The sequence below is a fragment of the Carassius gibelio genome, chromosome B19 (genome assembly GCF_023724105.1).
Source record: "Carassius gibelio isolate Cgi1373 ecotype wild population from Czech Republic chromosome B19, carGib1.2-hapl.c, whole genome shotgun sequence".
NCBI classification, from domain to species: Eukaryota; Metazoa; Chordata; class Actinopteri; order Cypriniformes; family Cyprinidae; genus Carassius; species Carassius gibelio.
In genome coordinates, this window is record NC_068414.1 from 4893211 (window position 1) to 4912341 (window position 19131).

A 19131-nucleotide genomic window follows, 5' to 3' on the forward strand; every position below is an offset into this window, starting at 1 on the left:
CATGTCTTATACAACTATGATGAATTTTAGTTAATTTGGTCATATAGTAAAATAAACTCATTACAATAAACGTATATATATTATTCTCTGGAAGCCGGGCTAAATGAATTACCACTGTTATTGCATTCCTGACATATGTCAGACCCTCAGTCACCTCACAGATACCAAATACAGATATTGCTTATAACCTAAATCCCAGTAAAGATATCCTTATTTTATGAAAATCTATCATTTTCCCGATCAATGGTACAATTATAGAGATTGAATAACCATTATACCCTTTCATTCCAAACTTGGTGTTAAAAACACAAAAATAAACAAACCAAAAATAAGTAAGATCAATATTGAGCCATCTTTAAAAATAAAAATAATCATAATTATTATTTCCTCGAAAACCTAGAGCAGTTCCTAGTTTATTACTTAATAGCCTTTTTATTAAGCTTTACTTTCACCACAAATCCATTTGCAGTCATCATAGTTCACATGCTGTTTAAACATACATGAACCATTAACCTTGTCATTGTTAACACATTTGGTTAAAATTACATTTTAAGTATCGAAGTGTCTAACTTTTAAAATACAACTAACCTATCCACTTATTGTCATGCATGTATTTATTTTATACCATGACATTACTGTTAACCATACTCATTGCCTTATTATTACCTTTTTTTTAAATGTAAGTCTTGTCAATTATCATACCATATTACTGTACTCCGATTATATTAATGACACATTCAGAAGCAAATCCTCAATACCTCGTATTAAGTCAATTTAGTTCTCACTGTTTTGTCAGTGATAAATGCTTACACATCAGCTACGTGATCAATTTCTTTAAAACCCTTGTTCATGTTTGTCATTTGGCAGTGATATTTATTTACTCAAAATTATTATAAACTGAAAAAGAGCACATAGATTTCCCAATACTATTACTAAATGAACAATACTATTACTTAGTTCTAAACGCCCAAATATTTATTAAAGAGACATCCTCAGTTTCTGTAAATCTGTATTGAAACAGTATACATTATCAAAAAGCCCTGTCAGTGTTCACAATATTAATTTGATTTGACCTGACAGGTGTTCATAAGCAGCTCCATAGAGCCTATTACAATTGTTTTGTTCAAACAAAATTTTTTTTTTTTTTTTTTTTTTTTTTTTTTTTTTTTTTTTTTTTTTTTTTTTTTTTGCTGTGCTATTTCAATTAATTCAAACCTCTTGTTATGGATTTGCTCCATTAAGGGGCTATCCACATGTTTTTGTTCAACTTATCTCTGTTCTACATAAACCACTACATAAAGCTTTTGCACTATATTACACAAGCAGGATTCACTCCTTTGTTTTCCCACCAGGCTTCTTTATGTGAGGGTGCTCTCTGGATAATTTGGTTAGTGACGTAGCCAATCTGTCACTGTTTTTCTGCCGTCAAGTCTAAAATATTTACCTTCACCATTCAAACAACAAAGTGTTAACTTGTTAAAATTTAGACCCTCATTTAAATTTAGGCATGGATTTTAAACCCATTTTGGACGGCAAACTTAAATTTCACAAATCCAATCATATAAACACTCTTTAACATATTAATCCAGAGAGTGATTTAAATCAGTATTATAAAAGACAAAACAAGTCATTATTACCAGTAGCAGACAGAGCTGGATAACCAATCCACTTAAAGCTCGTCCCATGTTTGGCATTGTCTTTTCATTAGTTTCACTCAGAATTATCGACTTCTGTAAAGTAATTTCACTTAACACATCTGTAATGATAAAACACTCATTCCAGAGGTTAGTGACTCAATTGAAACAAAACAGGAACAGAATTGTCCCCCAATAATATATATATAGCCATCCTCATGCATGCACATACTTAACACATTTATATTTTAACAGCTCATATTTAAGGTTTTCCTTTTGGTATTAAATCGGAAGGATTTAAACTCAAACATTGTCTGTGCATTTTACCAAGTTTGTACCTAATCTCTTATCTAATCTCAAAGTTTGCCTGTTCATTAATGATTTTTATTTTGAGAAAAATCAGCTGGGTTGTTTTGGTCTTAAAATTATTGCTCTGTTTTGGTTACTCTTTCTTAGCAGGCCAATAATAGAAGAAGAGCACCATCCCTGCCTCCACTCAAGCACTCTCTCTCTCTCTTACTGTGCAAAATATTATTTATTTATTTATTTTGACAATTTTTGCCAAACTTTAACTTAGACTATAATATAAAATTCATTACAACATATAACTCTAAATTATTCAAATAAGTTAAAAATGTCAAAGTTTCTAGATCTAAAATCTCAGTTTAAACTGTTTAAAATACATAATGCTAGGAACATTTCTTTAAAATTATTTTTACCTTACATGCTTAATTCCCTTAACCTTTGTTATCTAAACCATCTCTTGATTAAGCAGAAGCAGTCTTCATTTTTAGCCACCACCATATCTTGTTATCATCTTGTGTCATGCCTAATGACCTGCATGAGTAAAGACTATGATATAGACATATTATTTCAATATCATTTTAGCCTCATAAGAAATTTTTGTCTCAAAATAATGGCTGTCATCACATGGTCTCAGATGGTTCTTGAAAGCCCATTGCCATTAACTTTTTATAAATAAGCTCCTTGTCCTCAGGGTGTGATCCACTGGCATAGTTGCATCAAGTTGTGGACGCTTGTCACAACAATCAGTCAAGGAATGCGGTTGCTGGTGATCAGGTCTGGAGGAGCTCACATTTTGAGGCAGATTGCTGTACTTCATACAGTTCCCCTCTTAATGATGCTCTAGGCCTATCAAGCATCCGCTCAACTCCACTACCATCTCACATATAACACCTCCCTTCAGGGCAGGTGCCCAGTGGCGGTGACCCCCTGCCTTAGGTTGTCCCCTATTGGCCAGAAGAGGATCTTACCCGTCATTGAGAAATCACCTCATGCACACTGGTAACCACTCTTTCCCGTTGCAACATCCTCGACAGTCTTCTTCCAGAATCCAGTATTTCCTGCAGCTTAGGAAAGGTGCACTCAAGAACCATGAGAGCCATTGACAGCACCTACTAGTGTTAAAACATTGAAAAAGGTTAATCAAACTAATATTTAATCGCTAAACTCAATTGGATACCTCCAAACTATCATGCTGAGATTACTCAGTGAATTTATTTTTCACACCCGTCCATTCATTGTAATTTTCTGTTGCTTCTGTAGCTGCAGCCATCAGGCCCTGTATGATGGTGGAGACTAAAAATAAGACAGATAAGTTACTGGTCATAGGACAAATAGCAATACAACTGTTTAACTATTCAAAATTATTACATCTATAGCTCAGGGTCTGTATTATGATTTTAAAGACCTCATGTCTCTTCAACAATTGCTCCTAAATTGTTATTCATTATTTTTATAATCTCTTATTTCTTACATGCATTGGGCAGTTGAACATTTAACTACCAATTGCCCTCTTAATGCATTAAATCTGAACTCTTTTTATCATGTCCTTTAGCATCTCAGTGCCTATGATTTGACTGAAACACTGTGCTGTACTATAAATATCTTATCACTTAAACATAAGCTCAGATAACGGCATTTTAGCTTACTTTGAATGAGAGAGAGAGAACTCTGAGGGATTCAGGACTCGTAACAATGCATTTTCATTCATTTTTAACATAATTTCATTGTACTATCATTTTACTCTAGCCTAGTTTAAAACTTGTCAGAAATTATATGCATTTTAAAAATAAACATCTTTATATTTGTATTTTTACTTTATTTTCGCAACTCAAATGTTTCTCAAAGTTCTTTGCAGTCATTGTCATTACTTTTACATCAACTTGTATTTATCCATTCACTTAATTCTGGCCATGGCTTCTGAATTTCAACATTGGTTTTAAATCTGTCAGAGGTTATCTGACCCAGGTATATTACTTTGGGTCTTGCTAGCATGCTGTCTTCAAAGTTACTTTGAAACCCCCGTTTATGTTACTTGTTTACAACTTTATCATCTCATAAACAAAAAATAATTTTCTTTTCTCTTCTTTTTTCTTTTTTTATGATGCTGCGTGACTACAATTTTGCAATCCAACAATAAAATTACTCTTTTGGCCAAACATTAGTAAATATAGGAATTACATTTTTTTTTTTTTTTTTTACTCAGAACATGTCTCTGGTACTTTCAAAGCTTAAGCCAGAGTCATGGTGGGGGCCAGCATGAGATAAAACAACGGCTTCATTGTAGTCAAAGTAATTTTATCTTTTTTAACAAAACATAAGCTTCTAAGTTTTTCCAAAATGCCACTGCCAATTTGTGTGCCTACAGTTTTTTTTTTTCACTAACCCAGAATTCTGTTCAGTATTCCTTGTCAGGACTTTCAACAATTATATAGGAACTGGAACAGGTCTTATGATATCATTCTTTGTCATTTAAACCTTCTATGCACAGAGAATCAGATTAAATCATCACTCAGTTACTTATGGGATTATTTTTAATAAATCGGCACATACATTTATAAATGTTTATTTCTCAGGTTCTTTCTAAGTTTAAAGCCAATCAAGTTTTTGTTTTAACATTACAATCAGAATTAAAGCTCAGACTGATCATTCTTTAAATGAATTCAGAGAATATATATATATTTTTAAAGTCAGAGCTTCAGAGCCAAACTGTTTACAGCATTTGCTCTCTTCTGTTTCATTATTTCTATCAGGGCTGACCAGGTTACCTAATTTGTCAGTCATATTTCTATCATAAACCAAAAACATATTGAGGCGGCGATCTTACCAACAGCACTTGACTTCTGCGTGATGAAATTGCAAAGTATATTCCAGAATTTCCATATACTGGTCCAATCCAATCAGGGTCATGAAAACTACATTTTAGCTCTTTTGGGGTTGTTCCTGAGGCATCCCAGATCAATCAATACTTTCCCTTTGCATATATCCCTATATTTTTATAGGTGCACATATGAATTATCACTATTTATTTTTAAACACTAATTTTGGATACTCTTTTCCCTAACCACTGACCTGGCCTATTTCTAAGCTCGGGGCGCCCCTGTCTGTAATGGTGGGTGATCGAGAGTTGGAAGAGCGAGATACGACTAGAACCCCCGTCTAGCGTCTTACATTCTTCTCGGGATTTCCCATACCCCTACTTTGGCCTACCCGGCCGTAAATGCACTGCCCTTTACGGCCTCTCGTGCTTTTTGGCTCTCTGTGCTTGACCCAGCACTGCCTATTTATGGCTCTATGTGTCCCTTGTCCCTCGGTGCTTGACCCAGCACTGCCCTTTACGGGTTCACATGCCTGTTAAGAATGCGTTTTTGTCCCCCCCTGGACTGTGCACACCTAGAAACAAATTTTTACGTCTCTCTCTAAGACCTATAGGTGTGCACCTGTTCCCTCTGTAACTGTACACATCTCTAAATATCTTATATCAAGACCTACCGATGTGTACTTGTACCCCTTATACTCACAAGGTTACTTATTTACAGGTATATTGTGACACCAATTTACCTACTCCACCCTGGAGCTGGTGTCTACCCCCTCACGTCTGAGTGAGTCTATCGTTCCTCCTTCTCTCGACCCCCTCCACTTACAGACAGTCCCTAACCAATAATATTAAATCTAAAATCTTTCCTACCTTGGTTTGATGATTGATCAGGGATGTCACCAAAGAACTATTGCCCGTCGATCCTCCACCATTAACTGTAGGGGAATTTACAGTTAAAACCCAGGGACCAGATATGTCGCAATGAAGACCAGGAGTCAGAGATGAGTTCAATTAATAATAATAATTTTACTTGAAGAAAATAGTTTGCAATTTCATCAGCAGAAGTCAGCTTCAACACTCTCGAAGGAGTTCGCAGGCCGCCCCCAGTACAATACAAAATCAACCACAGTTATACCCTGACAGAGGATACTAATTGCGTCAATACATGAGTCAACAAAATTCTGATTGGTTCCAAAACCTAGATAAAACTCTCCAAAGACGTATATCTGATATGCTGGACACTGGCAGTTGATCGTTTGTCCTGGGACTGTCTGAGCTTCTCCCTGTACAGACAGATACTAACACACGTACACAGAGAACTTATCTAAAATTCAAGGCTTTCTAGCACTGGCGAGCGTCTTATCATTACGGTTGGATACACACACATAATATGTGGACATTAATCTTGAGGAAAAGAAATACAGCACACATAAGGTTACACATTTCACTCTTGCTATAACTTGATTAATAGTCAAACAAGAAATCATGTAATAATATAATATAATATCAGTATGAAGGATATGGCAACTCGGCAGTCACTCCTTCAGTATCTCCGCCTGTCACGCGGAAGACCGGGGTTCGATTCCCCGACGGGGAGAGCTGGTTCTTTTCGTCTTCCGAATGATCCATCCAAAAAGTTTGGTTGGAGTCGCAGGTCACAGAAGGAGTTCTGCTTCGACGTCAGCCCGAGCCAAAGGACATGCGTTGGCCGGGAATCGAACCCGGGTCAACTGCTTGGAAGGCAGCTATGCTCACCACTATACCACCAACGCAGGCAGAAGTCAGTAGCTTTATTGACGCACTGTGTTCCTAATAAATGTTGTTCAGTTGCATTGACACAATACTTTTTGTTTAAAGCGCAATTAAAAAAAAAAAAAAAAAAAAAAAAGAGTCCAAACAATGACCCCTGCTACCGGTAGTGTTGCAAGTGTTATGCGACTTCAGCTAATGATGGGTCCATCCGAAATTATTCCATCCAAAAGTTTTGGGTGGAGGCACAGGTCACAGAGGGAGTTCTGCTTCGACGTCAGCCCGAGCCAAAGCATATGCGTTGGCCGGGAATCGAATCCGGGGTCAACTGCTTGGAAGGCAGCTATGCTCACCACTATACCACCAACGCAGTCAGCAGTCAGCAACTTGCGCCGTCACTAAGAAGGCTCGAAGTGCACGAGTCGCCGATAGGGCTAGAGGAGCAGATGAGATCTTTGTTTGGACCCGTCACTAAAGAGAGCCTTCAAGAATTTGCATCCCGTCACGTACAAGAAAGCGCTGCCTTCCCATCCGGCTAAATAAACACGAAGTGGTCAAACGCAGAGAGTGCCTATAATAACCAAAAGCCCAATCAAGGCAATCTCTTTCTCATGCCTCTATCTGAAAAGTTGGATAAAATCTTATATGAAAAAAAAAGTCTTTTAAAGAAATCCCTTATTCCGAGGTCACCGTAGCCACCAGATCCAGTCTGTATCCGCTTCAGTCACCCGGATCCAGTCCGTATCCAGAGAAGATGGTGGATCAACACCTAGAAAGGACCTCTATGGCCCAGAAACACAGCGGAGACCGTGACAACTAGATGAGCCGCAGATACAAATCCCCTGTAAAGACCACCTGGACAAGACCACAGGAAACAGATGATTCTTCTGCACAGTCTGACATTCCTGCAGCCTGGAGCTGATCTACTGGTTTCGTCTGACAAGGGGAGAACTGTCTCCCCGACTGAGCCTGGTTTCTCACCGGGTTTTTTCTCCATCCTTTCACCGATCGAGTTTTGGTTTCTTCCCTCTGTCGCTTCTGGCAGGCGGAGCTGGGGACACTTCATGTACAGCGATATCGTTGACTTGATTGCAAATTATTGCACAGATACTATTTAAACTGAACTTAGCTGAATGATGTCATCAAAGAGTTCAATAACGAAATGCCTTTAACTGTCATTTTGCTTTTTGACGCACTGTGTTCCTAATAAATGTTGTTCAGTTGCATTGACACAATACTTTTTGTTTAAAGCGCAATTAAAAAAAAAAAAAAAAAAAAAAAAAGAGTCCAAACAATGACCCCTGCTACGGGTAGTGTTGCAAGTGTTATGCGACTTCAGCTAATGATGGGTCCATCCGAAATTATTCCATCCAAAAGTTTTGGGTGGAGGCACAGGTCACAGAGGGAGTTCTGCTTCGACGTCAGCCCGAGCCAAAGGACATGCGTTGGCCGGGAATCGAATCCGGGTCAACTGCTTGGAAGGCAGCTATGCTCACCACTATACCACCAACGCAGTCAGCAGACAGCAACTTGCGCCGTCACTAAGAAGGCTCGAAGTGCACGAGTCGCCGATAGGGCTAGAGGAGCAGATGAGATCTTTGTTTGGACCCGTCACTAAAGAGAGCCTTCAAGAATTTGCATCCCGTCACGTACAAGAAAGCGCTGCCTTCCCATCCGGCTAAATAAACACGAAGTGGTCAAACGCAGAGAGTGCCTATTCAGACGATGACCAGTGGCAAGCCCTCTCGCAGCATGCTGCCGGACGGTCAAACTGATTCTGCTCTTGACATTTCGATGTAGCTCTGCTGTGAGCAGAGCACCCAAAAATACAGGTCACTCGCAAAAGTTCCCCTCCACGGAAATCTTTAGTAAAAGGCGAAAGATTTATGCGACAATGAACAGAAACTCGAGCTGTGTCTCCAAACCCTCGGGCCTGTGCGCTGCCTCTGTTAAACTACTACACTCGCCAAGGGTCATCAAGGGTGACAATGCCTGCCCACATGTGTTTCGTCAGCACCCCCCCCCCCCCCCCCACTCCAAAAGGGAGGAGTAAAACTCAAAAAAGTCCTCTCGGTCCACCAATAACCAAAAGCCCAATCAAGGCAATCTCTTTCTCATGCCTCTATCTGAAAAGTTGGATAAAATCTTATATGAAAAAAAAAGGCTTTTAAAGAAATCCCTTATTCCGAGGTCACCGTAGCCACCAGATCCAGTCTGTATCCGCTTCAGTCAATCGGATCCAGTCCGTATCCAGAGAAGATGGTGGATCAACACCTAGAAAGGACCTCTATGGCCCAGAAACACAGCGGAGACCGTGACAACTAGATGAGCCGCAGATACAAATCCCCTGTAAAGACCACCTGGACAAGACCTCAGGAAACAGATGATTCTTCTGCACAGTCTGACATTCCTGCAGCCTGGAGCTGATCTACTGGTTTCGTCTGACAAGGGGAGAACTGTCTCCCCGACTGAGCCTGGTTTCTCACCGGGTTTTTTCTCCATCCTTTCACCGATCGAGTTTTGGTTTCTTCCCTCTGTCGCTTCTGGCAGGCGGAGCTGGGGACACTTCATGTACAGCGATATCGTTGACTTGATTGCAAATTATTGCACAGATACTATTTAAACTGAACTTAGCTGAATGATGTCATCAAAGAGTTCAATAACGAAATGCCTTTAACTGTCATTTTGCTTTTTGACGCACTGTGTTCCTAATTAATGTTGTTCAGTTGCATTGACGCAATACTTTTTGTTTAAAGCGCAATTTAAAAAAAAAAAAAAAGAGTCCAAACAATGACCCCTGCTACGGGTAGTGTTCCAAGTGTTATGCGACTTCAGCTAATGATGGGTCCATCAGAAATTTTACGGTGCTAGGGCTGGGTCTGCGTCAGAAGAAGCCATGCATTGTTTAGTTATGTCAGTGCAGTGCCGTCAGTTGGGGGGGAAACGGCAGCATGCACGGCTCCTCGTTAGTATAGTGGACAGTATCTCCGCCTGTCACGCGGAAGACCGGGGTTCGATTCCCCGACGTTTAGAGCTGGTTCTTTTCGTCTTCCGAATGATCCATCCAAAAAGTTTGGTTGGAGTCGCAGGTCACAGAAGGAGTTCTGCTTCGACGTCAGCCCGAGCCAAAGGGCATGCGTTGGCCGGGAATCGAACCCGGGTCAACTGCTTGGAAGGCAGCTATGCTCACCACTATACCACCAACGCAGGCGGAAGTCAGTAGCTTTATTGACGCACTGTGTTCCTAATAAATGTTGTTCAGTTGCATTGACACAATACTTTTTGTTTAAAGCGCAATTAAAAAAAAAAAAAAAAAAAAAAAAGAGTCCAAACAATGACCCCTGCTACCGGTAGTGTTGCAAGTGTTATGCGACTTCAGCTAATGATGGGTCCATCCGAAATTATTCCATCCAAAAGTTTTGGGTGGAGGCACAGGTCACAGAGGGAGTTCTGCTTCGACGTCAGCCCGAGCCAAAGCATATGCGTTGGCCGGGAATCGAATCCGGGGTCAACTGCTTGGAAGGCAGCTATGCTCACCACTATACCACCAACGCAGTCAGCAGTCAGCAACTTGCGCCGTCACTAAGAAGGCTCGAAGTGCACGAGTCGCCGATAGGGCTAGAGGAGCAGATGAGATCTTTGTTTGGACCCGTCACTAAAGAGAGCCTTCAAGAATTTGCATCCCGTCACGTACAAGAAAGCGCTGCCTTCCCATCCGGCTAAATAAACACGAAGTGGTCAAACGCAGAGAGTGCCTATAATAACCAAAAGCCCAATCAAGGCAATCTCTTTCTCATGCCTCTATCTGAAAAGTTGGATAAAATCTTATATGAAAAAAAAAGTCTTTTAAAGAAATCCCTTATTCCGAGGTCACCGTAGCCACCAGATCCAGTCTGTATCCGCTTCAGTCACCCGGATCCAGTCCGTATCCAGAGAAGATGGTGGATCAACACCTAGAAAGGACCTCTATGGCCCAGAAACACAGCGGAGACCGTGACAACTAGATGAGCCGCAGATACAAATCCCCTGTAAAGACCACCTGGACAAGACCACAGGAAACAGATGATTCTTCTGCACAGTCTGACATTCCTGCAGCCTGGAGCTGATCTACCTGTTTCGTCTGACAAGGGGAGAACTGTCTCCCCGACTGAGCCTGGTTTCTCACCGGGTTTTTTCTCCATCCTTTCACCGATCGAGTTTTGGTTTCTTCCCTCTGACGCTTCTGGCAGGCGGAGCTGGGGACACTTCATGTACAGCGATATCGTTGACTTGATTGCAAATTATTGCACAGATACTATTTAAACTGAACTTAGCTGAATGATGTCATCAAAGAGTTCAATAACGAAATGCCTTTAACTGTCATTTTGCTTTTTGACGCACTGTGTTCCTAATAAATGTTGTTCAGTTGCATTGACACAATACTTTTTGTTTAAAGCGCAATTAAAAAAAAAATAAAAATAAAAAAAAGAGTCCAAACAATGACCCCTGCTACGGGTAGTGTTGCAAGTATTATGCGACTTCAGCTAATGATGGGTCCATCCGAAATTATTCCATCCAAAAGTTTTGGGTGGAGGCACAGGTCACAGAGGGAGTTCTGCTTCGACGTCAGCCCGAGCCAAAGGACATGCGTTGGCCGGGAATCGAATCCGGGTCAACTGCTTGGAAGGCAGCTATGCTCACCACTATACCACCAACGCAGTCAGCAGTCAGCAACTTGCGCCGTCACTAAGAAGGCTCGAAGTGCACGAGTCGCCGATAGGGCTAGAGGAGCAGATGAGATCTTTGTTTGGACCCGTCACTAAAGAGAGCCTTCAAGAATTTGCATCCCGTCACGTACAAGAAAGCGCTGCCTTCCCATCCGGCTAAATAAACACGAAGTGGTCAAACGCAGAGAGTGCCTATTCAGACGATGACCAGTGGCAAGCCCTCTCGCAGCATGCTGCCGGACGGTCAAACTGATTCTGCTCTTGACATTTCGATGTAGCTCTGCTGTGAGCAGAGCACCCAAAAATACAGGTCACTCGCAAAAGTTCCCCTCCACGGAAATCTTTAGTAAAAGGCGAAAGATTTATGCGACAATGAACAGAAACTCGAGCTGTGTCTCCAAACCCTCGGGCCTGTGCGCTGCCTCTGTTAAACTACTACACTCGCCAAGGGTCATCAAGGGTGACAATGCCTGCCCACATGTGTTTCGTCAGCACCCCCCCCCCCCCCCCCACTCCAAAAGGGAGGAGTAAAACTCAAAAAAGTCCTCTCGGTCCACCAATAACCAAAAGCCCAATCAAGGCAATCTCTTTCTCATGCCTCTATCTGAAAAGTTGGATAAAATCTTATATGAAAAAAAAAGGCTTTTAAAGAAATCCCTTATTCCGAGGTCACCGTAGCCACCAGATCCAGTCTGTATCCGCTTCAGTCAATCGGATCCAGTCCGTATCCAGAGAAGATGGTGGATCAACACCTAGAAAGGACCTCTATGGCCCAGAAACACAGCGGAGACCGTGACAACTAGATGAGCCGCAGATACAAATCCCCTGTAAAGACCACCTGGACAAGACCTCAGGAAACAGATGATTCTTCTGCACAGTCTGACATTCCTGCAGCCTGGAGCTGATCTACTGGTTTCGTCTGACAAGGGGAGAACTGTCTCCCCGACTGAGCCTGGTTTCTCACCGGGTTTTTTCTCCATCCTTTCACCGATCGAGTTTTGGTTTCTTCCCTCTGTCGCTTCTGGCAGGCGGAGCTGGGGACACTTCATGTACAGCGATATCGTTGACTTGATTGCAAATTATTGCACAGATACTATTTAAACTGAACTTAGCTGAATGATGTCATCAAAGAGTTCAATAACGAAATGCCTTTAACTGTCATTTTGCTTTTTGACGCACTGTGTTCCTAATTAATGTTGTTCAGTTGCATTGACGCAATACTTTTTGTTTAAAGCGCAATTTAAAAAAAAAAAAAAAGAGTCCAAACAATGACCCCTGCTACGGGTAGTGTTCCAAGTGTTATGCGACTTCAGCTAATGATGGGTCCATCAGAAATTTTACGGTGCTAGGGCTGGGTCTGCGTCAGAAGAAGCCATGCATTGTTTAGTTATGTCAGTGCAGTGCCGTCAGTTGGGGGGGAAACGGCAGCATGCACGGCTCCTCGTTAGTATAGTGGACAGTATCTCCGCCTGTCACGCGGAAGACCGGGGTTCGATTCCCCGACGTTTAGAGCTGGTTCTTTTCGTCTTCCGAATGATCCATCCAAAAAGTTTGGTTGGAGTCGCAGGTCACAGAAGGAGTTCTGCTTCGACGTCAGCCCGAGCCAAAGGGCATGCGTTGGCCGGGAATCGAACCCGGGTCAACTGCTTGGAAGGCAGCTATGCTCACCACTATACCACCAACGCAGGCGGAAGTCAGTAGCTTTATTGACGCACTGTTTTCCTAATAAATGTTGTTCAGTTGCATTGACACAATACTTTTTGTTTAAAGCGCAATTAAAAAAAAAAAAAAAAAAAAAAAAGAGTCCAAACAATGACCCCTGCTACCGGTAGTGTTGCAAGTGTTATGCGACTTCAGCTAATGATGGGTCCATCCGAAATTATTCCATCCAAAAGTTTTGGGTGGAGGCACAGGTCACAGAGGGAGTTCTGCTTCGACGTCAGCCCGAGCCAAAGCATATGCGTTGGCCGGGAATCGAATCCGGGGTCAACTGCTTGGAAGGCAGCTATGCTCACCACTATACCACCAACGCAGTCAGCAGTCAGCAACTTGCGCCGTCACTAAGAAGGCTCGAAGTGCACGAGTCGCCGATAGGGCTAGAGGAGCAGATGAGATCTTTGTTTGGACCCGTCACTAAAGAGAGCCTTCAAGAATTTGCATCCCGTCACGTACAAGAAAGCGCTGCCTTCCCATCCGGCTAAATAAACACGAAGTGGTCAAACGCAGAGAGTGCCTATAATAACCAAAAGCCCAATCAAGGCAATCTCTTTCTCATGCCTCTATCTGAAAAGTTGGATAAAATCTTATATGAAAAAAAAAGTCTTTTAAAGAAATCCCTTATTCCGAGGTCACCGTAGCCACCAGATCCAGTCTGTATCCGCTTCAGTCACCCGGATCCAGTCCGTATCCAGAGAAGATGGTGGATCAACACCTAGAAAGGACCTCTATGGCCCAGAAACACAGCGGAGACCGTGACAACTAGATGAGCCGCAGATACAAATCCCCTGTAAAGACCACCTGGACAAGACCACAGGAAACAGATGATTCTTCTGCACAGTCTGACATTCCTGCAGCCTGGAGCTGATCTACCTGTTTCGTCTGACAAGGGGAGAACTGTCTCCCCGACTGAGCCTGGTTTCTCACCGGGTTTTTTCTCCATCCTTTCACCGATCGAGTTTTGGTTTCTTCCCTCTGACGCTTCTGGCAGGCGGAGCTGGGGACACTTCATGTACAGCGATATCGTTGACTTGATTGCAAATTATTGCACAGATACTATTTAAACTGAACTTAGCTGAATGATGTCATCAAAGAGTTCAATAACGAAATGCCTTTAACTGTCATTTTGCTTTTTGACGCACTGTGTTCCTAATAAATGTTGTTCAGTTGCATTGACACAATACTTTTTGTTTAAAGCGCAATTAAAAAAAAAATAAAAATAAAAAAAAGAGTCCAAACAATGACCCCTGCTACGGGTAGTGTTGCAAGTATTATGCGACTTCAGCTAATGATGGGTCCATCCGAAATTATTCCATCCAAAAGTTTTGGGTGGAGGCACAGGTCACAGAGGGAGTTCTGCTTCGACGTCAGCCCGAGCCAAAGGACATGCGTTGGCCGGGAATCGAATCCGGGTCAACTGCTTGGAAGGCAGCTATGCTCACCACTATACCACCAACGCAGTCAGCAGTCAGCAACTTGCGCCGTCACTAAGAAGGCTCGAAGTGCACGAGTCGCCGATAGGGCTAGAGGAGCAGATGAGATCTTTGTTTGGACCCGTCACTAAAGAGAGCCTTCAAGAATTTGCATCCCGTCACGTACAAGAAAGCGCTGCCTTCCCATCCGGCTAAATAAACACGAAGTGGTCAAACGCAGAGAGTGCCTATAATAACCAAAAGCCCAATCAAGGCAATCTCTTTCTCATGCCTCTATCTGAAAAGTTGGATAAAATCTTATATGAAAAAAAAAGTATTTTAAAGAAATCCCTTATTCCGAGGTCACCGTAGCCACCAAATCCAGTCTGTATCCGCTTCAGTCACCCGGATCCAGTCCGTATCCAGAGAAGATGGTGGATCAACACCTAGAAAGGACCTCTATGGCCCAGAAACACAGCGGAGACCGTGACAACTAGATGAGCCGCAGATACAAATCCCCTGTAAAGACCACCTGGACAAGACCACAGGAAACAGATGATTCTTCTGCACAGTCTGACATTCCTGCAGCCTGGAGCTGATCTACTGGTTTCGTCTGACAAGGGGAGAACTGTCTCCCCGACTGAGCCTGGTTTCTCACCGGGTTTTTTCTCCATCCTTTCACCGATCGAGTTTTGGTTTCTTCCCTCTGTCGCTTCTGGCAGGCGGAGCTGGGGACACTTCATGTACAGCGATATCGTTGACTTGATTGCAAATTATTGCACAGATACTATTTAAACTGAACTTAGCTGAATGATGTCATCAAAGAGTTCAATAACGAAATGCCTTTAACTGTCATTTTGCTTTTTGACGCACTGTGTTCCTAATTAATGTTGTTCAGTTGCATTGACGCAATACTTTTTGTTTAAAGCGCAATTTAAAAAAAAAAAAAAAGAGTCCAAACAATGACCCCTGCTACGGGTAGTGTTCCAAGTGTTATGCGACTTCAGCTAATGATGGGTCCATCAGAAATTTTACGGTGCTAGGGCTGGGTCTGCGTCAGAAGAAGCCATGCATTGTTTAGTTATGTCAGTGCAGTGCCGTCAGTTGGGGGGGAAACGGCAGCATGCACGGCTCCTCGTTAGTATAGTGGACAGTATCTCCGCCTGTCACGCGGAAGACCGGGGTTCGATTCCCCGACGGGGAGAGCTGGTTCTTTTCGTCTTCCGAATGATCCATCCAAAAAGTTTGGTTGGAGTCGCAGGTCACAGAAGGAGTTCTGCTTCGACGTCAGCCCGAGCCAAAGGACATGCGTTGGCCGGGAATCGAACCCGGGTCAACTGCTTGGAAGGCAGCTATGCTCACCACTATACCACCAACGCAGGCGGAAGTCAGTAGCTTTATTGACGCACTGTGTTCCTAATAAATGTTGTTCAGTTGCATTGACACAATACTTTTTGTTTAAAGCGCAATTAAAAAAAAAAAAAAAAAAAAAAAGAGTCCAAACAATGACCCCTGCTACCGGTAGTGTTGCAAGTGTTATGCGACTTCAGCTAATGATGGGTCCATCCGAAATTATTCCATCCAAAAGTTTTGGGTGGAGGCACAGGTCACAGAGGGAGTTCTGCTTCGACGTCAGCCCGAGCCAAAGCATATGCGTTGGCCGGGAATCGAATCCGGGGTCAACTGCTTGGAAGGCAGCTATGCTCACCACTATACCACCAACGCAGTCAGCAGTCAGCAACTTGCGCCGTCACTAAGAAGGCTCGAAGTGCACGAGTCGCCGATAGGGCTAGAGGAGCAGATGAGATCTTTGTTTGGACCCGTCACTAAAGAGAGCCTTCAAGAATTTGCATCCCGTCACGTACAAGAAAGCGCTGCCTTCCCATCCGGCTAAATAAACACGAAGTGGTCAAACGCAGAGAGTGCCTATAATAACCAAAAGCCCAATCAAGGCAATCTCTTTCTCATGCCTCTATCTGAAAAGTTGGATAAAATCTTATATGAAAAAAAAAGTCTTTTAAAGAAATCCCTTATTCCGAGGTCACCGTAGCCACCAGATCCAGTCTGTATCCGCTTCAGTCACCCGGATCCAGTCCGTATCCAGAGAAGATGGTGGATCAACACCTAGAAAGGACCTCTATGGCCCAGAAACACAGCGGAGACCGTGACAACTAGATGAGCCGCAGATACAAATCCCCTGTAAAGACCACCTGGACAAGACCACAGGAAACAGATGATTCTTCTGCACAGTCTGACATTCCTGCAGCCTGGAGCTGATCTACTGGTTTCGTCTGACAAGGGGAGAACTGTCTCCCCGACTGAGCCTGGTTTCTCACCGGGTTTTTTCTCCATCCTTTCACCGATCGAGTTTTGGTTTCTTCCCTCTGTCGCTTCTGGCAGGCGGAGCTGGGGACACTTCATGTACAGCGATATCGTTGACTTGATTGCAAATTATTGCACAGATACTATTTAAACTGAACTTAGCTGAATGATGTCATCAAAGAGTTCAATAACGAAATGCCTTTAACTGTCATTTTGCTTTTTGACGCACTGTGTTCCTAATTAATGTTGTTCAGTTGCATTGACGCAATACTTTTTGTTTAAAGCGCAATTTAAAAAAAAAAAAAAAGAGTCCAAACAATGACCCCTGCTACGGGTAGTGTTCCAAGTGTTATGCGACTTCAGCTAATGATGGGTCCATCAGAAATTTTACGGTGCTAGGGCTGGGTCTGCGTCAGAAGAAGCCATGCATTGTTTAGTTATGTCAGTGCAGTGCCGTCAGTTGGGGGGGAAACGGCAGCATGCACGGCTCCTCGTTAGTATAGTGGACAGTATCTCCGCCTGTCACGCGGAAGACCGTGGTTCGATTCCCCGACGGGGAGAGCTGGTTCTTTTCGTCTTCCGAATGATCCATCCAAAAAGTTTGGTTGGAGTCGCAGGTCACAGAAGGAGTTCTGCTTCGACGTCAGCCCGAGCCAAAGGACATGCGTTGGCCGGGAATCGAACCCGAGTCAACTGCTTGGAAGGCAGCTATGCTCACCACTATACCACCAACGCAGGCGGAAGTCAGTAGCTTTATTGACGCACTGTGTTCCTAATAAATGTTGTTCAGTTGCATTGACAAAATACTTTTTGTTTAAAGCGCAATTAAAAAAAAAAAAAAAAAAAAAAAAGAGTCCAAACAATGACCCCTGCTACCGGTAGTGTTGCAAGTGTTATGCGACTTCAGCTAATGATGGGTCCATCCGAAATTATTCCATCCAAAAGTTTTGGGTGGAGGCACAGGTCACAGAGGGAGTTCTGCTTCGACGTCAGCCCGAGCCAAAGCATATGCGTTGGCCGGGAATCGAATCCGGGGTCAACTGCTTGGAAGGCAGCTATGCTCACCACTATACCACCAACGCAGTCAGCAGTCAGCAACTTGCGCCGTCACTAAGAAGGCTCGAAGTGCACGAGTCACCGATAGGGCTAGAGGAGCAGATGAGATCTTTGTTTGGACCCGTCACTAAAGAGAGCCTTCAAGAATTTGCATCCCGTCACGTACAAGAAAGCGCTGCCTTCCCATCCGGCTAAATAAACACGAAGTGGTCAAACGCAGAGAGTGCCTATAATAACCAAAAGCCCAATCAAGGCAATCTCTTTCTCATGCCTCTATCTGAAAAGTTGGATAAAATCTTATATGAAAAAAAAGTCTTTTAAAGAAATCCCTTATTCCGAGGTCACCGTAGCCACCAGATCCAGTCTGTATCCGCTTCAGTCACCCGGATCCAGTCCGTATCCAGAGAAGATGGTGGATCAACACCTAGAAAGGACCTCTATGGCCCAGAAACACAGCGGAGACCGTGACAACTAGATGAGCCGCAGATACAAATCCCCTGTAAAGACCACCTGGACAAGACCACAGGAAACAGATGATTCTTCTGCACAGTCTGACATTCCTGCAGCCTGGAGCTGATCTACTGGTTTCGTCTGACAAGGGGAGAACTGTCTCCCCGACTGAGCCTGGTTTCTCACCGGGTTTTTTCTCCATCCTTTCACCGATCGAGTTTTGGTTTCTTCCCTCTGTCGCTTCTGGCAGGCGGAGCTGGGGACACTTCATGTACAGCGATATCGTTGACTTGATTGCAAATTATTGCACAGATACTATTTAAACTGAACTTAGCTGAATGATGTCATCAAAGAGTTCAATAACGAAATGCCTTTAACTGTCATTTTGCTTTTTGACGCACTGTGTTCCTAATAAATGTTGTTCAGTTGCATTGACACAATACTTTTTGTTTAAAGCGCAATTAAAAAAAAAAATAAAAATAAAAAAAAGAGTCCAAACAATGACCCCTGCTACGGGTAGTGTTGCAAGTGTTATGCGACTTCAGCTAATGATGGGTCCATCCGAAATTATTCCATCCAAAAGTTTTGGGTGGAGGCACAGGTCACAGAGGGAGTTCTGCTTCGACGTCAGCCCGAGCCAAAGGACATGCGTTGGCCGGGAATCGAATCCGGGTCAACTGCTTGGAAGGCAGCTATGCTCACCACTATACCACCAACGCAGTCAGCAGTCAGCAACTTGCGCCGTCACTAAGAAGGCTCGAAGTGCACGAGTCGCCGATAGGGCTAGAGGAGCAGATGAGATCTTTGTTTGGACCCGTCACTAAAGAGAGCCTTCAAGAATTTGCATCCCGTCACGTACAAGAAAGCGCTGCCTTCCCATCCGGCTAAATAAACACGAAGTGGTCAAACGCAGAGAGTGCCTATTCAGACGATGACCAGTGGCAAGCCCTCTCGCAGCATGCTGC

General features: G+C 43.1%; 2 non-coding genes across 2 annotated transcripts; both read right to left on the reverse strand.

Moving 5' to 3' along the window:
* Positions 1-8302: 8302 nt before the first annotated feature.
* Positions 8303-8417, reverse strand: LOC127980993 (U5 spliceosomal RNA). The gene has a single exon (XR_008159988.1). It is a non-coding gene; the product is annotated as a U5 spliceosomal RNA (small nuclear RNA).
* Positions 8418-11486: 3069 nt separating this feature from the next.
* Positions 11487-11601, reverse strand: LOC127980994 (U5 spliceosomal RNA). The gene has a single exon (XR_008159989.1). It is a non-coding gene; the product is annotated as a U5 spliceosomal RNA (small nuclear RNA).
* Positions 11602-19131: the final 7530 nt, after the last annotated feature.